The sequence below is a fragment of the Suricata suricatta genome, chromosome 10 (assembly GCF_006229205.1).
Source record: "Suricata suricatta isolate VVHF042 chromosome 10, meerkat_22Aug2017_6uvM2_HiC, whole genome shotgun sequence".
NCBI lineage: Eukaryota > Metazoa > Chordata > Mammalia > Carnivora > Herpestidae > Suricata > Suricata suricatta.
This window is the reverse complement of record NC_043709.1, coordinates 111881496-111895461: the sequence shown is the minus strand read 5'-3', so window position 1 is coordinate 111895461 and position 13966 is coordinate 111881496. Positions and strand designations below refer to the sequence as shown.

Sequence of the window (13966 nt, the reverse complement as noted above, 5' to 3'; positions counted from 1 at the left end):
TCTTACTTGAGGATATATGTGCAAGAACTTAGGAACTATTTCCATTTGCTTATACCTAAATCACTACTGGTAAACATCAGGTGTAAGAAAATACTAGATAAAGCTGGGTTGACTTTGGCGCCGAATACTCATTGTAATGGGTATTATCTTTAAAATACCTGACGTCCTTTTCTCCCTGGCCTCCAGCATATGACCTCCCCCTTTTCTCTTGGCAGCATCCATTTGCCTCAGGAAGAATTATCATTCTTATGGCCGGTTGGCAAAGAGAAAATATGACACATTTTGTGCAGTCTAGTTTTTGCTTCTGAGAGTTTTGAAGATCACAGGCTTGCAAAACAGGTTTTCAAAGAGAAAAGACTCCCTAAATTCCAAATACTCTCTCTTTATGTTCCAAGAGGCAAATCTGGCTGGCTCATCGATTATTACGAGCACTGTCATTCTTATCAATGGATGTCATTTGAAAAATTTTAAAGTGGAACAATTTTGCTTTGCTTTTTTAAGAATATTTATTTATTTTTGAGAGAGAACATGAATGGAGTAGGGGCAGAGAGAGAGGGAGAAAGAGAGAAGTCTGTGAGATCATGAACTGAGCTATCATCAAGAGTGAGCCACCCAAGCCCTCCAACAATTTGCCTTTAAACCAGAGTGTAAGGGAATCCTTTGAAAAGGAAAAGGAAAATAGAAAAATCCCTTCTCTTTCAGGTCTGGGGAGCAACAGCAGGACAAAATCTAAGATTTCCCTTCCAATGAGAGAATTACTGGGGAGGATGACATTTCCTGGGCTGAGAGGAGAGATTTTGGAGATTTCTTGCGCTTTTTCAGGCTCACTAAATCATTCCTCAGATTAGATTCTTATTTATAATGTTAAGTTAAATGCATTGTGTAATGAGTCTTAGAATTCGGTATTCGGGTAGTTCACGCGAGTCTGTGCTCTATTCCCCCAGCGCCACCCGCAGGCGAAAAAGGTGCACAAGGGATCTTTTTGTTGAAATCCATTTACTGTTTGTTGCCTTTTTTAGACAGTGAGTGTGTTAATTACGTTATTTCAAGAAAGTAAAAAATATATACCTTTTAGAAGAGTGATTAGTTTACACATAGAGCTTGTTTTGAATCTGTGCAGGAAGACTAATCAGCCCAGGATGTGGAGTGTCATTTCTGTTTCTTTATCAGTTTGGCTCCCTCTAGCGTCAGTTTGCAAACTTTAGTAGGTTCTAAAATTACACATTCTAGGCCCACTTTTATAGCACAATTTTTTCATAGGAAAGTTTGGGAGGAAATTATTAACTGATAAAATATATATTTTTTTTATTTTTAATGTTTATTTATTTTTGAGACAGAGAGAGACAGAGTGTGAGTGGGGAAGGGGCAGAGAAGGAACAGAGAATCTGGAACAGAGAATCTGAAACAGAGTCCAGGCTCTGAACTGTCGGAACAGGGCCCAAAGCGGGGCTTGAACTCACGAACTATGAGATCATGATCTGAGCTGAAGTCGGGTGCCCCAACCAACTGAACCACCCAGGTACCCTGATAGAATATATTTTTTATCAAAGATCATGCCTAGCCTTTTTATGAAAAATTACTAAGGTTTATATATATGGTTGACAGATGTAGCAAATAAAAATACAGTGTACCCAATAAAATTTAGGTTTTAGATTTTAAAAAGTATTTTTTTAGTATAAGTATGCTCCAAATGCATTAATCGGGCAACAGTATATATTTACATAGTGTTTTACATCTCATTAAACAAATGAGGATTCTGAGGATCAAAATTTTCAACTCCAAACTCTATTTTTCTCATCTTCCCATTGCTTATTCTTGCTTTTTCATTCTTAGTTTCCCTGTAAGTTCCCAAAAGAAATCAGGTCAGTGGTCTGATCAAAGGATATTTGATTTTAAGTTCCAGGGATCCTGAGATATCTTTACTTTAACATGATGAAGGAAAATGATTCAGTAAGTACTGATCTATGCACAAGTCCCCAGGAAATCTTTACCTCTCACTGAATCAGGATTCAGTGAATGTAGGAACTATTTCTGTTTGCTGGGTTCCATTTGGACCCTAGCATTTCTGCAGGTAAGGAATTCAGGCTTCGAGTCTAAGGTGACGCTACTACCAAGTAGGGAGCTGAGATTTTGATTCGGCCAAAACATGGTCGGCCCGAACAAGACAGTAGATGTTCCAAGGTTTGCAGGCCATGCAGTCTCTGTCACGACCACTCAGTGCTATTGTAGGGCAAAGGTACCGCGGATAACACACCAATAAACAGGCACGGATGGCCAAGCTGCAATAAACTTTGTTTATGGGCACTGAAACTTGAATTTCAAATAATTTTTATATTTTTTGATTTATTATTCCTTTGAATTTTCCCATTTAAAAATGTAAACACCATTCTTAGCTCTAGAGTAGGGATTGGTGAAGTGAGCCTGTAGGTCAAATCCTGCCCACTGCTTGCTTTTGTAAATCAAGTTACTCATCATTTCTCACCTTCAAGGGGTGTCCCGCTTGAAGGACATTCCCATCAACTTTTTATGGTAGATTAATTCACACAACAGATGTTGTGATTAATCAAGTCCAATGTTTCATCTTTCCATGGGGCAATATAGGACTTTTACTAAAATAATTGGCTTATAGTCTTCAGGAGCTCTTTTAAAAAGTAAATTGGTAACATTACATTGTATTTATGCATTGGGATAAAACTAGTGATTATTTTAATGAAAATGTTCATGAATCAGATAGTTCATTAATCATTTTCCTCCTAGTTGGGCAAAATCTAGGCACAATAACTACAGAAAGAAATCCACTTACCTTTGGTGACAATTCATCAGGAACATATACTTGGATTTTTCTTTGGAATTACATCAGTGCTCATCCCTTGTGGAGGGACAAATACTGTGATAGTTATTGAAATCCTGGTGGTTCCTCACTAAGTGTTCTCACCTGTGCTGCACCAGCGGCAGTGTGTGAAGGGAAAATGGAGACATCTGCTTGGGATTTTGGGGTTTTTTTTCTAATACTCATTGACATGTTATAACTTTTCCTTTCAAGCAGTGACATCTTTTTTCTTCTAAATATAGATTAAATCTTTTAAAAAATATTTATTTATTTTTGAGAGAGAGCGAGAGAGTAGGGAGGGGCAGAGAGAGAGATAGAGATACAGAATATGAAGCTGACTCCAGGCTCTGAGCTGTCAGCACAGAGATGGATGTGAAGCTAGAACTCATGAACCAGAGATCATGACCTAAGCCAAAGTAGGATGCTTAATCAACTGAGTCACCCAGGTCGCCCCAAATAAATTAAATCTTAAGCCCAAAACAAAATTCATAGCATCTGAGACAAAAGGTGAATTTGAAATTGTCAAATTTTTAATTATTTTTAAATTTTTAATTATTTTTACTGTTTGTTCCTAACTTTTAAAAGAAATGGATGAATCATACTGGATTATGGAAAATGATTAAGGTATTAGATATTGTAAGGTGTCAGAACATGCACCCCCAAATATGCCACTTCTGCATAAGGATTATTTTGAGCTGAGGGCAACTGAGAAGAAGCAGATACAAGAAAAGATCTCTGCCCTCTCCATTTGCCTAAAATCAAGACATACATTTACACAGGTGTTCTCTTCCTCTCCCTAATAATAAGGACCAAAATTAATCACTAGAGACTACTTTAGACCTTAAGCGACCTGGAGACAGCACCAGAGGAATTTACATAACATTTACTAACTAGTTTTATTTACCATTAGTTTGTAATAATGTGCCTTCCCACAGTTTGGCTTGCCAGAGACTCAAGATTCTTTTCCTTTGTTTCATTGTTTCTGTAACACATTAGTGTTCCCTTGCTGAGATGCCACATAAGCCCAAGTTCTAACCACCACTTTGAGTTACTCATCTCTGAGTTCTCTAGGTATAAGGGTAGTACACATGCTAATGAACTTTTGCTTGCTTTTCCCTTATTGATTTGTCTTATATCAGCCCAGTTTATAGGGCTCCAGCCAGAGAACCTAGGAGAGTATAAGAAAAATAATTTGTTCCCCTACAGTTACCTTGAAATTATGTTCTCTGCTTCACAAAGGGACTGTGTTCCTGGTTAATAATAAATCTATTCCCCCAAACACATCCCCTGAGGCCTGAAACTCTGGTCATGGTAGGTGAGGAAGAGAAGAGCCTCTACAGATGCAGTTCTCACCCCAAGCTGGGTGTCAGAATTATCTGGAGGGTTTTAATTTATTTTATTTTATTTTTTTAAAAGCTTATTTATTTTGAGAGAGTGAGCCTGGGCAAGGGAAGGGCAGAGAGAGGGAGAGAGAGAATCCAAAGTAGGCTCGACATTGAGCCCAGGAGAGCTTTTGAAAGTGAAGTTTTGGGGCACCCGTGTGGCTCAGTCTGTTAAGCTTCAGACTCTTTTTTTTTTAATTAAAATTTTTTTTATCATTTATTCATTTTTTTGAGAGACAGAGACAGAGCATGAGTAGGGGAGGGGCAGAGAGAGAGTGAGACACAGAATCTGAAGCAGGCTCCAGGCTCCAAGCTGTCAGCACAGAGCCTGAGCCTGACGTGGGGCTTGAACCTGTGAACCGTGAGATCATGACCTGAGCCGAAGTTGGATGCTTAACGGACCAAGCCATCCAGGTGCCCCTAATCTTCGGACTCTTGATTTTGGCTCAGGTCATGATCTCATGGTTCATCGGATTGAGCCCCATGTCAGGCTCTGGGCTGACAGCATGGAGCCTGTTGAAGAATCTCTCCCTGTCTCTCTGCACCTCCCTTCCTCACACTCACTCTCTCTCTCTTTCGCTTTCTCTCAAAATAAAAAATAAAAATTTTTAATCCACAGTGTCCCTAGAGTTTTGTATTCATTAGGCCCCGGGCTGAGGCTCCATAGTTAAGAACACTTCCTCTTGTAGGACTGAGTAGGAGTCTGTAGGAGTTTCCTCTGGCTGCTGGAATAAATTACCACAAACTGGGTGGCCGAAAACAACAGAAATTTATTCTCAGTGGTGGAGGGTGATGGTCCATTCCCAGCACTCTGCCAGGTGCAAACATCACTATTTGATCCACACTCTTTAGCTAGTTTTTGCTTTTACAAGAGAGAAGGGTAAAGAGAGAGAAGGAGAGAGAGGACCAGGATGCCAGAGAGGTCTTTTTTGGCACAGCTACCTTTGCCCTCCTCGACATTTGCATGACTAAAGTAGGGATTTTACCACAAGAATAGTATCCTATAAAAACCCCATCCTCCAGCACCTGAGTGGCTCAGTTGGTAAGCATCCTACTCTTGATTTCAGCTCAGGTCAAGATCCTACAATTCAGGGGATCGAGCCCCACACAGGCTTCATGCTGATGGTGCAGAGCCTGCTTGAGATTCCCCTCTCTTTCCGTCTGTCCCTTCCTTGCTGATGCTCTTTTTCTAAGTAAATAAACTTAAAAAAAATTACATCCTCTTTGCAGCCAGTGCAACGATACCCATTTCAAACTCAATGAATCCCCCAAAGCCATGAAGTCGTTACCATGGTGGGCAACATCTGTGCCCTCCCAATGCCTGCTGGTTATCATAACACTAACCATGACGTAAGGCCTCCCACTGGAGAGAAAGTAGGGCATAGTCTTGATCATGGCCTTGGGCTTGCTCCAAGGACACTTCTGCTCAGCAGTGAGACATGCCTATCCTTGCCCCCTCACCCCCAAGAACGTTGTGGTAAAGAATTCAGCATCCTGGGTTATGCCTGCTTCCACTCCACTGCCCACATCTGACCACTCTATTGGTCCCAGAAGGCTCTCAATGTGGTTTCTTCCCTCTCCTCCTTTTGAACTTAGCTTCCTTACCACCTAGAATCAGGGCCTCTGTTTCCTCAGTAATGCTCTGCTTTCCTGATAACTTGCTCCAACACAGCCCGATTTCACAGACTGCTTACAGTAGCCCCACATCTGCCCTGTGCTTGTGGCACAAGCCTTTCTGGTTTAGCACATATGCAGAGGTCTTTTCTCCTTCTGTCAGTGTGTGTTTAGAAATCTGACATATGATTCCTGACAACACACTTCGCTGCCGAGTCTCCCTCGAATGTTTCCAGGCATCCTGCCACAGGAGCCCACGGGTTGACAGCACTAAATCCACCCAGTCCACCACTGAAGGTGTGACTCCATAAATTGTGTCTTAAGTCTCTTTTGCTTCTCTGCTTCTGAGGCTCCTATTGCTGTAACATTTTGTGGCAAGTTCCAAAGATGGACAAAGGAAAAGAAAAAAAAAGCTCCTGTCTAGTTCCTGGCCTACATTCCCTAGTAACATGCTTGGTTTCTGGCATCTTCTCACCTCAGATGGGTTTCTCCACTTGCTGATAGCCAGGATCATAGCCAACCTGATAGTGCAGGCTCCAGGGTTCCCATTTTATAGATAAAATAGAATAGTGTCTTAATCCAAACATGGTTGCCACAGATCCTTCACTCTCCCATGAAAGTTGCCAATTTCTCTTTTTAAATTATGTGTCTATTCTAGACCTAGGGTGTAAAATGGAGAGAGTTCAGAAAAGAGAATCTCTCTCCCCAATTAATGATCACAAAAATGGGCGGGGGGTTAAAAGCAAAATGATGCAGTAGCAATAAAAAAGGTGTGTATGTAGGAGTTGTCACACTTATACCATAATCTTTAAAACTCATCAACAAGAGAGCAATATAGCAGATTCCCACTGTCTTCTTGACTGAGCAGGGTTCTAGATGCTTCTAATTCATCCCAGTTTCCACCCCCAGGAGCAGTATAAAAGGTAGGTGAGTGGAGGGAAAATACCATAAAAATCACCTTAATATTCCCAACAAAAAAGCGGCAAGTCAAAAAGATACATAGGAGCCCAGGACTAAGTTTTCCTCAAGAACAGAAGACGCTGCTTTCCACTTACCATCTTCTTGCTCTTGGCTAGAGAAGCCAGCAACGCGGTGGAAATCAACCAGTTGTGATTCCAGCAATATATGGGGATTGGGGAACATAGAAGACAAAAGGAAAATAACATTTTATGAGGGAGAAGAGGGGTCAAGGGAAGAATCAGAGTGAGCGCTCAGTTTCATCTCTTGTTTGTTTTCCTTTATTGATTGGTTGTCCTCAGCATCAAATATGTTAACTGGTGCTTTGACATGCATATGCTTAAAATCATACAAACCTGTCTACTATAGATTTTTAAAATCAGAAATGGGTGCTGAAAGTTGTAAAAATTTTTGGCATCCATAGAGATATTTTTCCTTTTAATAAATATGTTAATTATATTCATAGATTTCTTAATGTTGAATCATTTTTGCATTCCTGAGATGAACTCCACTTAGCTGGTCTATATTATTCTTTGAAAGTACTGTTAAACTATATGCAAATAGTTTATTCAGGATTTGGCTTCCATATTAAAAGCCTAAATTGGTCTGTAATTCTTTCCCAATCTCTGGCACCAAGGCAGGTTGGTTTGACAGCCACCATGATAAGGAACTTCTGACTACATTCTAGAGTGGTTTCTTTCCAGCTATACCCACTGGCAGAGAATACCAGGAAGAACTCCAAAATGTAAGACCTCAGCTGCATTTCTGCAACTGTTCATGCTGCATGGATGTTCATGCCCTGAATGTATACATGTATACTACCATAGAGTTACACACACACACACACACACACACACACACACACACACGTGTTTTCCTTGTGGAGTCCAGGGCAGAGCAAATGGAAATGGATGGGAACCATCCTGGTGACCTAGAGGGCTTTCCATGTGCATAAAGACCTATGCTGCCCATTCTACACCCTTTTCAGGACATGAGAAGCACGTAAACTATCCACAGATAGTAATCGGGCCGCCTATAGATATGTCTTGAAGCTCCCACAATGCCCTGTCAGTGTTGTAACTGTACATGGTGATTCTCCTTGTATCCGCCGATAAGACACAAAGCCCAAAGACACACGGTGTCTTGGTTGGTGAATGCACGGTGTGTCTCAGTTACTGCCCTGTCAGATGAATTTGAGGGTTTCTTCTTAGACTGCTACAGCGAGGCATAAATAACGTAAGTGCCTCTCTAGGTACGAGGAGTCAGCGCCAGTTCTCAGTCTCAGATTTCCATGGTATTCCTACTATTAAGGCACACAGAATTTCTAGCGGAGAATGGAACGTACAGAATAGGATGAAGAGCTTGATGTGTACAATCACCAATTCCAGACTTCATCATGAAACCCAACACCGCCATATACTGTGTTATATTCTTTCCTGTTATTCTAAAGTATCATCATCAAAAATAAGAATTAAGTGCCAGGATTCACAATTAGTCAAATAGGGTATGAAACACCTCCATAAAATATATATAATTTCAGGAGTGAAAGTTTTGCCTTAAGTCCCAATATCTATTCCATTTCTTCTCCCCTTTTTTAACCTTACAATGTGTTGAGGTATTTCAGAGTCCATTGAGGGGTGAGGGGTGAGGAAGCAAAGGTTGTTGAGGGATTTTTAGTTTAATGGTCTATTGACAGAGACCAAGCCTCTCAGGACCAGATCCACAGATGTGACAAATAAGCTTTGCAAAAACAGATGCAGTGTTTTCCGCCTCCGATCCCCAACAGAGTACAGAGTGTAAGGTCCTTTGATTTAGATCAGCCTTCAATTATAAACAAATCCTTGAGTGGCAAATATGACATCGGCAAAATCATAACATTTTTTAAATGCATGTTTGATCCCTTAATAGGCTTAATAACAATGGATCTTTTAATTTCTGAGTATAGTCTTCACCTGATTGTGAAATGTGCTCAACCAAAGATGTAATAATTCTGATTTTTTTCCCTAAGTGTGGCTCACAAAGCCTAGATGCTATCTATAGAAATACAAAAAACAAAAACTTCAGGAATAGAATTCTTTTCCAGTTATTTTGAAATTTCCAGGCACTTCAAATTACAAAACCTACTTAACCATTTTGGTATCACAGCAAACAAAATAAAAACAAATTAGTTGACTATTGGAGTGTGAAACACTCTTATTGGGGTGTGAAACAATCTTGAGTGTGAAACAATCTTATTGGAGTGTGAAAGTGTTCCAAATCTGGACCACGGTGATGAATGCACAATTTTTTCTATTTTGCGTCTTTTTTAAAAATATAATTTATTGTAAAATTGGTTTCCATACAACACACAGTGCTCATCCCAACAAGTGCCCTCCTCAAATGCCCATCACCCACTTTTCCCTCTCCCATACCTCCCAATGATTGCACAGTTTAGCAAATTTGGTCAAAATCATTGAATTGTATACTTAAATCAGGTGAGTTTTATGGCATGTAAATTATACCTCAAGAAAGTTACACACAACAAATTAGTTGCAATGCTTCTTATGATCACAGAATGTCAGCAACGTCAGCCACGAAGGATTTTTCCATACACCTAATTTTCCAAGAAACCAGCAACTGCTAGATGTAGCTGTCTTTCACTTCAGAAATGCCTTTGTTCTGGCTGTCAGGTGCTTGACGTTATCAAAGGGTTAGACGCCATAAATAAGGAAACATTTTCTTAAAAAATTTTTAATGCTTATTTATTTTATCACAGAGATAGAGAGAGCGAGCAAGCAAGGAAGGGGCAGAGAGAGAGAGGAAGACACAGAATCCGAAGCAGGTTCTCGGCTCTGAGCTGTCAGCACACAGCCTGACACAGGGCTTAAACTCAAGAACTAAAAATTATGATCAGAGCCAAAGTCAGACGCTTGACCAACTGAGCTACCCAGGTGCCTCAGGAAACATTTTCAAATATTGTCTTATACAGATCTACAGTGATTGAAGCTATCAAATCATCTTATCCATGGTATAGACAATAAATAAAACTAACTTCAAGCCCCAATAGTTTTGAATAAGCTATTAATTCTTACTGAAAATATTAAAATAATTTAAAACTAATATTGGACTACTTATACATTGTAGTAAACATACAAACTTTTATTTTTATGACTAGTTTATCTTACATTTTAAAAAATTGTACATTAAAAAAATTTTTTTAATGTTTTATTTATTTTTAATACAGAGAGAGACAGAGCATGAGAGGGGGAGGGGCAGAGAGAGAAGGAGACACAGAACTGGAAGCAGGCTCCAGGCTCTGAGCTAGCTGTCAGCACAGAGCCCGACATGGGGCTCGAACCCACGAACATGAGATCTGACCTGGGCCGAAGTTGGAGGCTTAACCGACTGAGCCACCCAGGCACCCCAAAAATTGTACATTTTAAAGGACAATTTTTAAAATGTTGATCTACTTCCCTTTAAGTTAGACAAACATTAACCAGTGAACTTTTCAAGTAACTAGGTAGTATGAAAAAATCTTTTAAAAGGAGTCTAGTCTCTCTTGCTACCTCTTTAGATCTTTTGAAAACATAAAATACGTTGGATTATAGGAAGGTAAACTTAATACACATTGAAAACCACAACTATTTCTGGGGTGAGACTTCTTTTTGCTCAGCGCAGCCCTGTTGTGGATTAAGAGTAGAGGAAACTTTGTGAGCTGGACATTTTTCTCTCAGTCACATTTTGAGCATATTTACAAGGGAAAGAAGGTTTGTCCAAAAAAAGTTTTACGTGTCAAAACCTTAACCTAGTTTTCCCAAATCAAAATAGACGCCCTGCCTTCATCTTGAGGTCAGTTTCAATCTAACATGAATGACAATTTCTTGGATTAATGATTTGAGTCCCAGTAATCCAGAAACTGCTCAAGGGAAAGAAAAAATTGGATCTGATAAAATGATACTTGTATTAATTTTTCTCAGAAATTTGAGAGTCAACTGTTTCCTTCACAGACTATCACCAAATGTTAAGGTCAAAGTAGAGAAGACAGAGGCTAAGTGACAGGTTAAGTGATCTGCCCAAAGTGACAAAGGTAGTTAATGGAACCGTTAGGACTAGAATCAGGTCTTGTGGGCTCTCAGCCATAGGCCCCCGATTAACATACACATCCAGGGCCGCCTGGGTGGCCTAGTCCGTTGGGTACAGGACTTCGGCTCAGGTCTGATCTCACAGTTTGTGGGTTTGAGCTCCACACCAGGATCGGTGCTGCCAACTCAGAGCCTGAAGCCTGCTTCAGAGAGTAGTGTCTCCGCCCCGCTCCTGCTCAGGCTCTCCCGCTCCCTCTCAAACATAAACATTGAAAAAACCACATACACCCATTATTCATTCTGCATTTTATATGATCTGTAACACTGGGGATTTTTCTGTTGTTTTTGTAGTTCTTTTTCTCCAGGATGGATTTGAAAAAAACAGATAACCACTGTCTGATTCGAGAACTGTAGTCAGTCATGAGACAATGACGCTTGGCGCGCTGAAAGCTCTGCAAGAAGTGGTCGGGTGATTAGTTGGGGTGAAAATGCTTACACGTGGAACCCGAATGTGCTTTCATGGATGAAGTCTACACCAGCCATGGAGGGGCCCCTCGCTGTTCTGCCATCCACCCCGGCTTTTCCCCTCTCTACCATTACGTGGGGAGCTCCGGTTACTGAGCACTGGTCTGCCAGCTTCCTCTCCCCTCCCCCAAACCGCACGGTCCTCTAAGTATTTCTGGAGCAAGAGCAACCAGGCATTTAATGACGTAAGTCATGTCTCTTGACTAGAAAGATTAATGGGCCAGGCATGTTATGTACCCTTGATAAGAGAGATTCGGGCTCCACCCTTCAGGGCCTAAACTCCCAACAAAATCCAGCTGGGGAGTGTCAATTCAGACATCTCCATAAAAGGATAAATAAAACCATGCGAATGATACACACCTATACTATGCCTGCAAAAGTAATTTTTTTACATTGTCTAAAAGCTGCAATCTTAGTGGCATCAAATGTGTTTTTATTTTAACACTACGAAGTGAGGAAAAGGAGAGTAAGAATTCTGCCTGACCGAAGTAGCATGCATGCCTGCGTATTTTTAAACATTTTTGTATGTGAAAATAAATCTTTGTGTATTTATTTTTTTTTAAATGTGTATTGAAATGGATTAATGTCGGGCGCCTGGGTGGCTCAGTCGGTTAAGCCTCCGACTTCGGCTCAGGTCAGATCTCACGTTCGTGGGTTCGAGCCCCGCATCGGGCTCTGTGCTGACAGCTAGCTCAGAGCCTGGAGCCTGCTTCCAGTTCTGTGTCTCCTTCTCTCCTGCCCCTCCCCCTCTCATGCTCTGTCTGTCTCTGTATTAAAAATAAATAAAAACATTAAAAAAAATTTTAAAAAAGAAATGGATTAATGTCTTAAAATTTGGACTTACTAACATTCTGCTACTATTCATAATTTCTTGTATCACATCAAAAGTCCCTGAATTTAAATTGTTCAAAGGTGTAGCATCAGCCACTAATCTAACCTCTAAGCAATTGCCAAATATCATCAGTGCCTTACTCTCCAAACACATTTTTTTGATAACAAAACAAATGCTGATGTTGATATCTACTAAGCAACAAGATACACATTTTTAAGCTTGAAAATATCACTATTCTCCCACAGTGAATGAAAATATGAAAGACGTATTTTCCCAGTATTGTAACATCTAGTGATATGATCATGCCCCTCCAATCCTTTGGAGCCCCGCAGTCTGATAACAGGTTAAGAATTAAAATGCCATCCGTGGCCACAAATGGGTGACACCCACAGGTAGTATGGGGGGCAAGACTCTTTAACATTGGCTTCATTTTCCGTTATGTTCCAACCACCTGAAGTAATTATAAGCAATTCGAACAAAATCAATAATTTTGCTGCAAAATGATTCATTTTAAAATCACTTGTTTACCCATCAGTCTTGAAGTCTTCATAGACTAAGGGTGTTGAAGAGAGAATAGGAAATTACAGAAATGGCACATACAACATGTTGGGCTGTGGCTATGACACTGAACAGTCTTGTATGCTCAGTAAATAATGGATGGGCACAACCATCCATGACTTAGAGGAAAACTGGGTGAGGCCTGACCCCAGACCGTGCTCTCCAACATTAACGTGCTTCAGAAACAGGAGTGCAACTGGGTAAAAATAGAAATACTCAGAACTACGGAATCAAAATTCTAGATATATATATGTGGAATGCCAGAGAGAATAAACATATGAGTATGGCCATGTTATCCTTTACCTAAAAAGCCCATTTGAAAAGGTAAGAACTTTACATTTTTTAAATGTATGTTAATTTTTTTAATTTTTTATTTATTTTTGAGAGAGAGAGAGAGACACTGTGAGCAGGGGAGGGTCAGAGAGAGAGAGACACACAGAATCTGAAGATAGGCTCCAGGCTCTGAGCTAGCTGTCAGCACAGAGCCTGACGCGGGGCTTGAACCCTCGAATCATGAGATTATGACCTGAGCTGAAGCTGGATGCTCAACCGACTGAGTCACCCAGGCGCCCCGTGTATGTTTATTTTTGAGAGACAGACAGAGCATGGGCGGGGGAGGGGCAGCGAGCAGAGGGAGACACAGAATCCAAGGCAGGCTCTAGGGGCTCAAACCCACAAACTGTGAGATCATGACCTGAGCTGAAGTCTGACACTCAACCGACTAACCACCCAGGCAACCCTCCCCTTGCCGGGTTCTGCTCTTAGTCCTGAGCTCTGACAGCTATGGGACCTTGGGCAAGTTACTTGACCTTGTCTTCAAGCCTGTTTCTTCACCTATCAGCTGGGGATGACAATAAAAGCACCAACACTTGTTGGGTTATGAGAATTAAATGTGATAAGCCCTATATGGCACATTGTTTGGTGCCTGGCACACAGTAAGCACTCTGTAAATGGAGCAACTATTTCTGATGACAGCTGCATGGTTATAGCTTCCATAGAACTCAGCACATGAATGATGAAAGTCCATGAAGTGACATGGCTGCCACAGCCCCTGGTCCACTATCCTTCCGACTGACTCTTACCAATGCAACTTCACTTGCTGACTTGAAAGAATGAATGAACATGTTCTCTTTCCAGAAACTCCAGATTACACAGCTCTGCTGATGGGATAGTACTTTAAGGAAGCAAGTGGCATGATCAGTGAATT

The 13966-nt window shown here is 40.7% G+C and overlaps 1 long non-coding RNA gene across 1 annotated transcript in view; it reads left to right on the top strand.

Annotated features, from left to right (window-relative positions):
* Positions 1-11732, top strand: part of LOC115303435 — a 12958-nt gene extending 1226 nt beyond the window's left edge. The window contains exon 3 of the long non-coding RNA XR_003914055.1: positions 11196-11732. This is a non-coding gene — a long non-coding RNA (uncharacterized LOC115303435). The remainder of the gene's footprint in view (positions 1-11195) is intronic.
* Positions 11733-13966: the final 2234 nt, after the last annotated feature.